The 15156-nt window shown below is 33.0% G+C and overlaps 1 long non-coding RNA gene across 1 annotated transcript; it reads right to left on the minus strand.

The window, feature by feature from the left end:
- Positions 1–10293: 10293 nt before the first annotated feature.
- LOC126881001 (uncharacterized) lies at positions 10294–13137 on the minus strand. Its single transcript, XR_007696705.1, has 2 exons — positions 12941–13137; positions 10294–12673 (listed from the first exon to the last, which is right to left on the minus strand). It is a non-coding gene; the product is annotated as an uncharacterized LOC126881001 (long non-coding RNA).
- Between the last annotated feature and the right edge of the window lie 2019 nt (positions 13138–15156).

Genomic DNA, 15156 nt, shown 5'->3' on the forward strand with positions numbered 1-15156 from the left:
ATGGCTAAATCTGGATAATAATAATAGTATAAACGGCATTCAAATTGAAAAAGTATCAAGTTACAAATACTTGGGAACTTTAATAAATGAAACTGGAGACCAAAACAATGAAATAAAAAGACGTATCGAAATTGCCAGGCCATAAAGATGAGAAAATTCTTCTGCAACAGAGATATAAGCATCCCTCTACGATTAAGAATGCTAAGAGGATACGTATTTAACACGCTATTATACGGTGTAGAGGCCTGGACTCCCAAACAGAACAACATAAAAAATATTGAAAGTTTCGAGATGTGGTGCTACCGTCGAATGCCGAAGATAAGTTGGGTTGAAAGAATCACAAATCTTGAAGTAATACGAAGGATAGGAAGAGACCCAGAAATTTTGTTAACGATAAAGCGAAGAAAACTCGAGTATTTGGGTCACCTGATGAGAGGTCATAAATAGGCATTACTTCAAAATATAATGCAAGGAAAAATAGAAGGAAAACGGAATCCAGGCTGTAGAAGAATGTCATGGTTGCGGAATTTGAGAGAGTGGTTTGGTTGCACCACTAATGAACTGTTTAGGTCAGCTGTAAACAAAATCAGGGTAGCCTTGATGATTTCCAATCTCCGATAGGAGTGGCACAAGAAGAAGAAGAAGTCGAATACGGTAAATTGTATCCAGCAGCCATTTCATCTGAGGGAGGAAAATGTGTCACGGTAGCTGACGCTTGCCATAGGTGTATTCGGCGCGTCTCTGGCGCTTCGGGGATGGATCTTGATGTTTTCAGGAAGCTTTTCCGAGATCCTAGTCTACTTGACTGAGTTAGGTGGTCATATAAGGGGTGTCGTCGGCCAGTCTCCTGCTTTTTTTGGTTTTCCCTCTGACGTAACCTTCCTCCTGATAGGTGGTGGAGCAATCCCAGCTATGGGGTATACGTATACCTCTTCGATAGGTGTCGGTTTCAGGAAACCCGATATTATACGAACCGTTTCATTTAGAGGCACGTCGACGTTCTTTGTGTGAGCAGAGTTTGCCCATACTGGCGCTCTAAACTCCGCGGCTGAAAAACATAATGCTAAGGCAGAAGTGCGGAGAGTGTGTGGTTGTGCTCCCCATTTTGTATTAGTTAGCTTGCGGATGATATTATTTCTAGCACTTACTTTCTTCTTGACATCTTGACAGTGGTATCGGTAAGACAGAGTTCTATTCAGACGGACGCCAAGGCATTTTGGCGTTTCGTTGTGTTCCAGCTTCTGACCACGCCATTCCACCTCCAGCGGCCTTCGGGCATGCTTGTTTCTAAGGTGGAAAGCACATACCTGGGTTTTTATGGGATTGGGTTTCAGATGGTTTTTATCGTAGTATAGAGCTAATTCTCCCAGCGTATCATCATGTTTGTTGGGTATGGGTTGGTCGTTGGTGTATATGTTGTATAGAATCGGCGCGAGGACACTTCCCTGTGGTAGCCCATTTTTTTGTCCCTCCACCGACTGTTCTTGGAATGGAGCGTTACGTAGAAGCGTTTATTCTGGAGGAGACATTTCACTAACCTTGTTAGTCGGAAATCCTTTGTAGTTTCGAAGAGTTTTGCGAGTAGCCGTTGATGGTTAACTCTGTCATATGCGGCAGTTAGGTCTATGAACGCTACTCCTGTTATTTCTTTCCGCTTAAAACCATCTTTAATATGTTGGGTGAGATTAAGAATTTGACTGCATCTGCACTTTCCGGGTCTGAATCCTGCTTGTTCTGGAATAATTTTAGTCTCCACATATTCAGCGACCCGGTTGAGTATCATTCTTTCAAATGCCTTGAAAAGGTGGCACAAAAGAGAGACAGGTCTAAAACTCTTTGTATCCGCCGAATCCTTCCCTAGTTTTAAGAACCACTCTAGCTTTCCTCCAGATTTTGGGGATTTGGGGATGCAGCAATTCATCATTTTTACGAGCCACTCTACGGTTTTTAGTGCAAAGTTCTTTATTTGTTCTGTTCGTATGTCGTCCAGGACAGCCGCTTGATTATCTTTCATTTGGTGGATCGCGCCTCTCATCTCCTCTAGACAAAAAGAGGCACCTAGAACATCTCTGTCTTCGTCGATATTCCGTTGAGCTCTCACCTTGTTCTTTCTTGATGTCGTCTTACAGTTCATTAGAAGACGATGGGCTATCTTATCGGGTGTGACTTCTGTCATGTTGACTGGCGCACTAGCGGGATCGTTGCCAAGATTCTGAATCAGGTTCCAGGCACGACTGCTGTTTTGTTTCATGCCCAGACTCGTGACCAGCTTGCACCACCTTTCCGTTCTGTTGGCGGATATCGTATGTAACATTTCCTCCCCAGCCTGTATTGTTGTCCCCTCCCCAACCTCTAGGGATGAATTTCCGTGATACTTGCTTTACGATTTCTACAAATTTATCGTATGAAGCAGGGCAAGGTTCTAGCTGGGAAAATTCTTGATCCAATGCTTCAGAGAATTTTTTTCCATTTTGCTTTAGTAAAGTTGAACCTTCTCTTGAAAGGAACAATTTCGTATCTGATTGCCGCGCTGGAAAGACAAATTATTGGTCTGTGCTGTGTCTTTGGGAGAGCGCTTCCAACGATTTTTGCCACCTGGTCTCCAATTCTGTCGCTGACAAATATATTGTCTGGGTTGTAACCTTTGCGCCATCTTCCGCTGTTGAATGACGCAGGCTGCTTTGGATCGTGAATAAGTTTTAGGTTCATGCTGTCAGCCCATTTTTCTAGTTCTTCGCCATTGGAATCTGTTTCATTATAACCCCACGCGACACTGTGACAGTTGAAGTCACCCAGTACGAATTTGATTTGCTGTGATTGAAAGTTACTCGGTTCCTCAAAAGCAAAGTCAGCGTTTGGTGGTTTGTAGATTGACGTTACTATACAGGAGTTTATCTCCACTGTGAGGATCTCGATGTCATTTTGATCTGTTAGAGATGTGGAAGCTACGTAGATATCTGGTCTGACGAAGACTGCGCTATTATATTGGTCGTGTGGTCTCTCCAGTATAAGCTGAAGCTCCAGATAATGACGTGCAACGGTAAGTATATTAGACGAACTGTAGGTGTTTTTCATCTTTTGTATTTCCTTGCTGGTATCCATCAAATACAATAGACGCTGTTCCGTAATGAGTAATTACGCAATCTCTGTATTGCTCGCAAATCTGTTTGAAGGTAGCTAGGCGTCGCCAGACAACACGATAAAGGAGGTGACCTACATCAATAATGTATTACATTTTCCCAGAATCTGGAGTATATGATGATTCTTTTGTGTCTGGAACCAAAACAGTGGCCATTGAAGATTTGGTTCCTTTTTTAATCAAGCCAAATTGATCGAACAAAGATGGAGGATACATACACAAAGTTCATATTAAAATATTTCCTCAAATCTCTCATCACCCCTTACTGTGCACACCATCCGATGTAATACAGTGTTTGGGTTTAAACATACCGTGGTGGTGGTGTTAATTGTCACCGAATTGTTATTTTGGTTTATTTCTATAAATATTTGTTTACTAATAATAAAAATGTTGCCTATTACTTCCATTTACCGCGGCTATGAGTATATTGTCACAATTATTGATCTTAGATAATGTCAAATATCGCTATTGTTGCCAAAGTTTTGCAGGACTTTCGAATAAGGGTATAATACTATCTCCCGAAGTTAGGTATATTGATGACGCGCTACTGTTGCCTCTTAAATTAAATACCAATCAAATCAAGGAAAACACGAAATTAATAACACCAACCATTTTATCAGCACTTATTGATACGAATAATATTTTTATATTGACCTTTTATGGATTTATTTCAAAATACATTAATGATTTGGCCTGATTTGATATCAGCGTCATATCAAAATAAACAAGACATCATGTCTGATGATATGATGATATTATGGTATCTATACAAATATTCCGCACATAATATGCATATTAACTGTTAATAATTTCGTCAATTTATATATGATTATTTGGAAAAATACTTTATGGCATAAGTATGGGCGCAGACAAAACAACGACAAAAACAACAGTATTAGTAATATATCAACTAGTAGTAGACCTATACTAAAATCACAATAAAGATGCACTAAGAAATAAACAAACCAAGACACGTTGAATGTTACGAGAAGCACTCGCGATTTACAAAGTATACATAAACTTTGTAAATCTTGATTTGGGATTTACAATGTTATATACCTACATTCTATATTGTATATAGGTACATTGTAAATTATGATTTGGGATACTCTTCGTAACATTCAACGTGTCTTGGTTTGTTTATTTCTAGTGCATCTTTACTCTGACTTTAGTATAGGAAGCAGAGTAAGAGTTGCTAGAGCAAAAATGACAAAAAAGAGAATATAATTTCTTCTATTTTTCGTCCTTAATATAAAAATTGTTTTATTATACAGACATTGTTTTGATTATATAGGGTGAGGCAGATAACAGGCCTATTAGAAATATTTAGAGAACTAAAGGCAACAGAATCATAAAAATTGGAATGAAGGGGTTTTGAAGGGTGATCTATTTAATGAAAATATTTTCATCAATTTGCCACTTCCGGTTATACCGGAAGTTGCTTAAAACTTCGTTTTTTTAAATGGGACACCCTGTATATTTTTACATTTTTAGATTCTACTCGATGTCTTCTTTCTTAAAATATGCGGTTTTGTAATGTTATACAGGGTAGTTTAAAAGCTAATTACGTTTTTTTATTATTTTCGTAGCAACTTTCACACCCTGTAGAATTGTAGTAGTTCGATATCAAAAACTATGTTTATGTTAAAATGATTTTTAATATAGTCTACTATTATTAAAAATTATTTGTATAGCTAAATGTTAAATTTTAGTATACAGGGTTGGTCGAAACTCGGAATGAGGATTTTCTGAATTTTCTTAAATGGAACACCCTGTATTTTAGTATTGCAATGAAAAGCCATTTTATGGTACTTTTTTATTTCTTAAGCATTCCCTATACCTAAATGCTTTAATTTGTGCTTAATTGTTAATCGCGCCAAAAATGTTAACTACGTAGGTATTTTGACAGCTCAACCATTATTGGCCATTTTAAAGATCAGTCTAGATTAATATGTATTTATTTCCGAAAAATTATTTGTGATTGAATATTTTCACGGCCAACCTAATAAAATTTCATGTATTTTTTGTTGAAGTTAATGGTTGGATTGAATCACCAATAACTCACAAATTAAAGTAGTTAGGTATAGGGAATGCTTAAGAAATAAAAAAGTAGCATAAAATATCATTTCATTACAATAATAAAATATAGGGTGTTCCATTTAAGAAAACTCAGAAAATACTCTTTCCGAGTTTGGACCAACCCTGTATAGTGCAATTCAACATTTAGCTATACTAATAATTTTTAACAATAGTAGACTATATTAAAAATCATTTGAACATAAATAGAGTTTTTGATGTCGAACTACTACAATTCTACAGGGTGTGAATGTTGCTAGGAAATTAAGAAAAAAAACGTAATTATCTTTTAAACTACCCTGTATAACATTACAAAACCTCATATTTTAAGAAAGCAGACATCCAAGAGAATCTAAAAATGTAAAAATATACAGGATGTTCCATTTAAAAAAACGAAGTTATAAACCACTTCCGGTATAACCGGAAGTAGCAAATCGATGAAAATATTTTCATTAAGGTGATACAGTAGCGATCAACAGGTAGCAAAAACGCGTTCCAAGATTGCGGTTGTAATTTTGAATATTTTTTCGAGATATTTGGCACACGTATTCGTAATATAATAAAGAATGGCGGTACAGAGCCCAATTTTAAAAATATATTAATATGTGGAAATTACTCTGTAATTAAATACAATATTAAAAAAACAAGCCTGTACCGCCATTAAGAAGAACAAAAAAATACACTTTCTTCAAATAAACTTTTTTATCCGATGCCTAGATTTTGTGTCATTTTGGAACTACTAAAAATTTTTATTTCATTAGTAGTTCCAAAATGACACAAAATCTAGGCATCGGATAAAAAAGTTTATTTGAAGAAAGTGTATTTTTTTGTTCTTCTTAATGGCGGTACAGGCTCGTTTTTTTAATATTGTATTTAATTACAGAATAATTTCCACATATTAATATATTTTTCAAATTGGGCTCTGTACCGCCATTCTTTATTATATTACGAAGACGTGTGCCAAATATCTCGAAAAAATATTCAAAATTACAGCCGCAAACTTGGAAAGCGTTTTCGCTACCTGTTGATCGCTACTGTTTCCTCTTAAGGAGATCAGTCTTCAAAACCCCTTCATTCAAATTTTCATGATTCTGTTTCCTTTAGTTCTCGAGATATTTCTAATAGGACTCTTATCTGCCTCACCCTGTATATAAAATAGAAATACATATGTACAAAAAAGTGATATTACTTTTATGATTCAATTTTGGTTCTAAAAATGTTCTAAAAAGCATATGTGTTATTAGCTTACATTGTCAATAATTATTTCCTTGTCGTCCTTAAATCACATATATGTTGTCTTTGTCATAAAATAAATAATCGTATTTAGTTAACTTTTGTATACAGGGTGAGTCATGAGGAACTGTACATACTCCTACCTCGTATAGAGGTCCCTATGGGGAATAACAAATGACCATTAAAAAGTGTCTGCTCGCATTGTTTAATAATATACAGGGCGAGTTTCGCATTTTGACAGAAATTTATATTCGTCATAATTTTTGAACGGTCAGATCGATGTGTCTCTTATTTTGGTAAATCGTTACACTATTATTCTCCTTTTCATGAACATTTTTCAGTGCGTCACAAATTATAGAAAAAAAGGTAAGTCCGTGATAATACACATTTATGACATTTATTCTAACGTGACATTTTAGTTAAATCTGACAGTTGTCAAATTTTATTTTCAATTTGGAATAAAACCAAATCAATTGTGTCTATTGCATTTATAAAATGGTATTTTCTTTCATTTGTATAGTCTTATAAATTGTACAGATTATATTGATAATAGTATTATTTTATTTAATAAATAATTCTTTTTTGATTATGGCGCCATCTATCGACAACTAGAATAATCACCAAACTAGAATAATTACCAAAGTATTCACAGACGTGCCTTTTTCTGTCACATACAATTTAATGCGTTAGAGAGAAATCGAAAAACTGTGACGCACTGAAAGATGATCATGAGAAAAAGAATACCACCTAATAAACTGATTTATTCAAACTAGAAAAAACCAGGTCCGGCTTTAAAAAATTAGTTCGTTTGGGTCTTAGAAAAAATTTCACCCTGTATACGCTTTTTGAAAACTCTAATATTAATTTTGCAAATTAGACAAATAGGCAATTAAAATGACGTATTTATTTTTTCCCCACACAATTACTTAATTTTTTATAAAAAAATCAAATTTGACTATGAATTAAAAATTTGATAAAGTAAACCATAGATTTAAAAAAAATAACTTTTTTTACAAAAATTAATTTTTTTAAACAAATATTTGATTTATGCTACCACCCAATCAACTGATTTATTCAAACTAGAAAAAACCAGGTCCGGCTTTAAAAAATTAGTTCGTTTGGGTCTTAGAAAAAATTTCACCCTGTATACGCTTTTTTAAAACTCAAATATGAATTTTACAAATAAGACAAAGAGGCAATTAAAATGGCATATTTATTTTTATCCCCACACGATTACTTAATTTTTTATTAAAAAATCAAATTTGTCAAAATCGCAATTTTACCATAAAAATAAAAGAAATTAAACAACGTTTTTCTTAAAATTAAAAGTTTCACCATTTTTTTTTCTATAACACGTATAGATCTAAAACTCCCAATAACACTTCTCTTTTTACTCTACAGTTTAACATAGACGTGATCAAATAGATAAATTTTAAATTTTTTCACTTAATTTTTGCGATTTAATTTTGCAATTCACGAATCTGCACCTTTTATTTTTAAAAATTGATAACTTTTACGAGAGAAGACTGAAAGTCTACAAAAATTGTCATAGTCTTCACAATAATAAGAGATATGTGCTGTAAAAATTTCAAAAAAAAAAAATTTAAAATGGAACGTTGTAGCGAGTTAAACCGTGATTTCATCTTTTTTTTTTTCATTTTTAGGTTAAAATTCCGATTTTAACAAACTTGATTTTTTAATAAAAAATTAACTAATCGTGTGGGGAAAAAAACAAATATGCCATTTTAATTGCCTATTTGTCTAATTTGTAAAATTCATACTAGAGTTTTCAAAAAGCGTATACAGGGTGAAATTTTTTCTAAGACCAAAACGAAATAATTTTTTAAATCCGGACCTGATTTTTGGCTAGTTTGAAAAAATCAGTTGATTGGGTGGTAACATAAATTAAATATTTGTTAAAAAAATAATTTTTGTAATAAAAGTAAATTTTTTTAAATCTATGGTTCACTTCACCAAACTTTTAATTACTTATTATTATTCATAGTCAAATTTGATTTTTTTTATAAAAAATTAAGTAATCACGTGGGGAAAAAAATAAATATGCCATTTTAATTGCCTATTTGTCTAATTTGTAAAATTCATATTAGAGTTTTTAAAAAGCGTATACCTACAGGGTGAAATTTTTTCTAAGACCCAAACGAACTAATTTTTTAAAGCCGGATCTGATTTTTTTTCTAATTTGAATAAATCAGTTGATTGGGTTGCAAGATAAATCAAATATTTGTTAAAAAAAATTAATTTTTGTAATAAAAGTTAATTTTTTTAAACCTATGGTTTACTTTACCAAACTTTTAATTCATAGTCAAATTTGATTTTTTTATAAAAAATTAAGTAATCCTCTGGGGCAAAAATAAATATGCCATTTTAATTGCCTATTCATCTAATTTGTAAAATTAATATTAGAGTTTTCAAAAAGCTTATACAGGGTGAAATTTTTTCTAAGACCCAAACGAACTAATTTTTTAAAGCCGGACCTGATTTTTTTCTAGTTTGAATAAATCAGTTGATTAGGTGGTAATAGTGTAACGATTGACCAAAATAAGAGACACATCGATCTGACCGTTCAAAAATTATGACAAATATAAATTTCTGTCAAAATGCGAAACTCGCCCTGTATATTATTAAACAATGGGAGCAGACACTTTTTAATGGTCATTTGTTATTCCCTATAGGAGCCTCTATACGAGGTAGGAGATGTACAGTTCCTCATGCTCATGACTCACCCTGTAAGTTCACTCTTTTGAAAGACTGTGTTAAAAAAACAATCGCCATGTCGAGTGCTAGTGCTACTTTATAAAAGACAAGTAATCCCGTCATAATTTCTCCAAAAAACTTAGCTACAGGCCACAGAGTTTAACCTTCATACTTGAGGCAAGATTCACGTTTCCCATAATACAAGTTTCCAAAGTAATCGGTTATGTAACAGCCATGCAAGAGAAATTTTCTAATAATGAATCATTTAAAATAATTCATGTTGCTGACACAACTCTAGGTGATATTTCAATGGGATTTTTTCTGGTTATTTTACTAAAGCTGGCCATATACGTTCAATATTATTGCGCAATATGTCGGTTTGTGTCCAGATAAAATTGAAAGATTATGTAAAATATGTTGTAAAAAAATAATTTTTTTTGAGATGACGACAACTTACAACAACATTTTTAAAATTCTACTTCTTTAGACACGATTGGGAAAAACGTTAAGAGTAAATTTTTATAAAAACGAAAAAAAAGAATAAAAAGCAATCTTAATATTATTTGTACAATATGTCAATAATAATTCATTTTTGTATCAATTTTATTCCATTGTTACCTAGCTACGACCATAGCACACTGACTACACCGGTTGTCGCCAGATAACCGTAGTCAAGCAGTGTCGAGCGCTGTTATACGTTGGATGGGTCACCGCTTGGGAACACCTCTTGTTGTTGTTGCCTTGCCTTACTTTTTTTTTTAATTATCAACGAAAACATTTCGTTTATAAATTAGCAAAAGTGTGTGTGTTATTGCGTTGCCGCTCCTGCAATATACAGATCAGATTTATCGATGGATTCTTATGTAGTTTTTTCTTCTGAATCCAAATCTGAAAACGGCATTTCGATATTTCTAACCGTTTTCGAGATAATCGACCTCAAAGTCTAAAATGTGACGTCACAATCGTTTTATTTTCTTCCGACACACTAAACGTCCAGCTGAAATCGTTGCTATTAAGTAGGCAATTTTTTTAATTTCGATTTGTTAACAATGCATAGGTTATTTACATTTGAGTTTGACACTTCGTGAATGTCAAACTAAATTTTAAATTAGGTATTAATAAAACATCAATGACATTTGATAGTGAATTTAATTATTATATAAAATAAATAAGATGTTCGAAAATACAATTTGAGTATATTTTAAAAGAAATAATTTATTAACGGCTTTAAAAAGGTTTATACGAGTATACGGCCTCCCCTTTATGATAAATGGACTGCTCCGTTTGCTATGAAATTAAAATATAGTCGGTTCGCTAAACTCGACACAACTGGCTAGTGATTTTAGTAGGTAATTTTTTAGTTTTTTGCGAATTTTGACAAAAATTGCCAAAATTACTTATTACTTAGTAATTATTAACTAATTACTAATATTTTTTTTGCCAAATTGGCAAAATTATTGACTAAAATCACTAGCCAGTTGTGTCTGATTTTAGCGAACCGACAGTATACGAAATAATATTGTTTGGTACAAAAAATTATGGTCCGATATGTGCAATTACATCCTTCTAACGGAAAAAAAATTTGAAGATTTTTCTCATATTATGGATACCAACAACATTTTCATTTATAACTCTTTTATTTTTAATTTGACGAAGAAAAGCTATTCTTCATAAAAAGCTCTTCATGTTCTAAGATTTATGATGCAACCATCATATATAAAATTTTATTAATTTTATAGGAGGTATATAAAAAATATGAATTTCAATCAAGAGTAAACTACCTTTATAGTTCATAACATTTAAATTAGAATGATACAGTACGTAAATCATTCAGCTGGACATAGGAACATACATTGTATATACTTAGATACATAAATACATACATTGTATTATATTGAGATCATTGTGGCAACTGAGCTCTCTCGATGACAATATGGTTGTTAGTATTAAGGGGAATTAACCTTAAAATTGACAACTCATGTCGACTGATACAAATAAACGTCAAAATATGACAATGTAGTAGCTAAATATTTTTGGCCTAAGGGAATGGGAAAACTGTTAGTTTTGAAATTAATGTTTAAATAAAAAAAATTTTAACAATTAGTTAAAGTAAACTTTGTTTTTGATTTATTTATGGACAGCCTTGCTTCAAAACCAACACATTCTATTCGTTCTAACAGCTCTATCGCACCAAAAACTCATAATCGAACAGAAGCTTCAACTAACACAGGTTAGCGCAGTTGCCACAATTCTCTCAATGTATATTCCCTATGTCCAGCTGAACGATTTACGTACTGTATAATTGCACATTAAAACATAATTATTAATTCTAAACTAGGTACTTTTCATAATAGCAATTTTCCATATTATGAATTAAAATACGTAAATAAACAAAGTTTTCGTTATGATAATGCTCGCATTTTCAGCTTGTTGTTATTATTTTAAGGAATTTTTTTGGAAAGTATTAAAATTAGTTTAATATTTAAAGTAAATATTAATAAACTGTATTTCGTTAAAATCATAGAAGTATTACTTCTTCCGTGCGTTCAAAGTACACACACTCTTTTTTTCATCTGATGGCAGTACTGTGCAATATCCCGTAAGTCGGTATAACAAATAGTATCCAAAGAACGCGGATTGTGATCATTATGGCGGATTAGAAATTGTATAAGAACTTATTTTTAGGATTTATTGAAATTGGCCATGGACCTCCGCTTCTGTGTGATATAAAGACTTAGGGCCGGTTGTTCGAATACTAATCAACAATGATCACTATCAAATATTTAATTACTGTCACCAACTGTCAATGTCAACTTTGATTGGATTGTTGAAAACAGAATTGTTTATAATTATGAGATTAGTTAATCAATTAACATAACAATTATTAACATACTTGATTAACTAATTTCATAATTGTAATCAATAATTATGCTTTCAGCAACCCAATATAAGTTGACATTGACAGTTGGTGACAATAGGGCTTTTCATTCACAGTCATTTGTTTCGAGCTTCTGTCATGTGTCACATAATATTAATATATCCACGTCATACGTTATAAGTACCAATGATACAAACCAAAGACGTATGACTTAGATATATTAATATTATGTGACACATGACAGAAGCTCGAAACAAATGACAATCGATGAAAAGTCCTATGGTTAAATATTTGATAATGATCATTCTTGATTAGCGTTCGAACACCCGGCCCTATATCTAATAAAAGTGTAATAAATAAAAATGATGTTGTTGAGAAAAATTTTGATTTTTTTTTCAATTAGAAAAATATCTTCTTCTTAAAGTACCTATCCGTTCCGGATGTTGGCGATCATCATGGCTATCTTGACTTTGTTTACCGCAGCGCGGAACAGTTCAGTGGTAGTCGTATTATACCACTTTCGCAAATTTTGAAGCCAGGAAATGCGTCTTCTTCTCGGTCCGCTTTTACCATTTACCTCCTCTTGGAGAATCAGTTGGAGGAGGCCGTAACGTTCTTGATTTCTCCTGTTCCTAGAAAAATATAACTACATATTAAAACATAGTTTTTAACTCCAAACAACTTTTTATAATAATAATTTTAGATATTTTGAAATATAAAGGTTGTTGAGCGAAATTCAACTCTTATCACATACTTCGATAAAATTTGATATGATGGTTGCATCTTGGATTTTAGACTATGCAGAACTTTTTATGAAGTATAAAGTTTTTTCGTAGAATTAATAATAAAAATGTTTCCCATATGTGGCCAACTTAATTAGACACGCTGTATACATATACCTGAATATACCCATATAAAAATTATTAAATCAATAATACTGTTCTTCATTTAGATGATTCATTGAATTCATCCGGTTAGCAATATTCGCACAATACTATCCGCTTGTTTGGAATTTATCAGTAGGTAGATAACTGATTGTCCTATTTACCTAAATAAACGATGGCATTAAGATACAACGTATGTTTTTAGAAATCAAAGGATATAAGCAAAATCTTGAAAATAATTACGCAAAAATTTGAATAAAGTAAGAGCGATTTTTTATTTATTAACTAATTCTATAATTCTTTTAAACCAGTAGGTAGGTAGTATACTTACGTGCAGTGGAACCCCGATAAGTCGGCCTCTGATAACCCGGAATTCCGGCTAACCCGGACCTATTTTCATCAGACAAAACAAACATTTTTCACTTTGACTGAGTTTTTTTACCAAGAAATAAACAATACTGTATACAACTGTACGTAATTTAGATGTATTGTGCATACCTATGTATTTAATGTTTTTGCAATTATAATGTTTATTTGTTTATTATTTATATCTATTTTATTAATTTTTACCATTATCTGACTAACCGGATTTTCGACAACCCGGATCGACCTCGGCCCCGATTAATCCGACTTATCGGGGTTCCACTGTATTTGCTTTTTTAACAAATATTTTAGTTTTTCCTTTTGTATTTTTTGTATGTCAGTTCAAAATAGCATAAAACATACTCAATACGTAAACATAAACTCAATGAAATTTGTTACATGGATACGACTACGACTTTTAACATTTTTTAATGTCAGAAACTACAAAATACTTTGGTCAAGAGCTAGCCATGGCCCATGGGTCATGGGAATGCCAAAAAGCATCGTCCTCACTAACATCTGCATAAAATGGGACTGTTTCATGGAGGCTTATGCAGATGACCTCAAACAATCAACCATATCTTGTATGACTGCGAGTCATTAGGTATATGGCAGGGACAAATACTTTTTGGAGACTGTCAAGTGACTCCAAAAACCAATGGTACTGATTCTCTAGACCTATATAAACTTGTTCAGAGTTGCAAAATCCTGGAATGGGTAAGGCCCCAAGATTTCCCCATCTTTTTATATGAATGAGATAAAGCAAGAATGCAAAAAGCAAGGAATATAACCAGGTTTTTCGGTTCTACGGTTTTGAGCGCCCCGGGCAAAACAAAATTTGGCGCCCTTTTATACGAAATATTATATACTGCAAATATAAAAAAATAGTAACAAAATGCAAAAAATCAAAATTTCATTATAAAGAACTGTGTAACAATATATTTAATAAAAAAATAGTACAATAGTCAGTTATTATTTATAGCTAGTGCATCATATGGCGTAGCATAACGAGCGCATTTGAAATTCAAGCAACGAAGGAGCGAGACAAAAGATAAATGCACATTGCCAACAAACAAAAAAAAAATTGTATAACGTTTTACTTTTACAATATGTATAACGTTGTACATTTACAATACCAAAAAAAGATGTTAATTGTACGCACTGCAAGCGCACAATCTGCATCCAATGACTAAATTGAGGGAGTGGGATCCACATAGCATAAAAATAAGGAGGATATTCTTTGCAAACACGAGCTTGCACACCTTTATTTCTTCCCTTCATGCCATGTTAGAACCGTTGTCATATACTTGGCCCCTACAAGCATCTAAATTGAATTGAAACTCATTCATTGTTTTATTATATAATGAGTAGGCCTATGCCTCGATTTTTATTTAGCGTATGGACTTTCTCAGTACGATAAATACACAAATATAATATTATTCAAACACTAAAACATAATGAATGAATCTAAATATTAATGTCCAATTTACATAGCCATTCAATTGCATCTGGGGAGCATTCCACAAAGTCCTGGAGGTTTCCACGGTAGGCACGATTTAGGCAATCTGAAACACAATGACTTATGGTCTGTCTAGGCGATCCACAATCGCACCGAGGACTCTATGCACGACCCCATTTGAACAGAGAATCAGCACATTTACCATGTCCGGTACGTATGCGATTAAGCCTCGCCCAGGTGGGCCGGGGCAGACCCGATCCGATGAAACCCTGGGTTGGGGTGGATATCTGAATATAGTCTGCTGCTATTGTTGGCATCCATCTTGTGGACCATTGCCTTTGTATATCATAGGAATCACCAATTGTTCGGGCAGTTCTGATTGGAGGATTTCTAGACCTCAGTCGCTGGT

Source organism: Diabrotica virgifera, chromosome 1, assembly GCF_917563875.1.
Source record: "Diabrotica virgifera virgifera chromosome 1, PGI_DIABVI_V3a".
NCBI classification, from domain to species: domain Eukaryota; kingdom Metazoa; phylum Arthropoda; class Insecta; order Coleoptera; family Chrysomelidae; genus Diabrotica; species Diabrotica virgifera.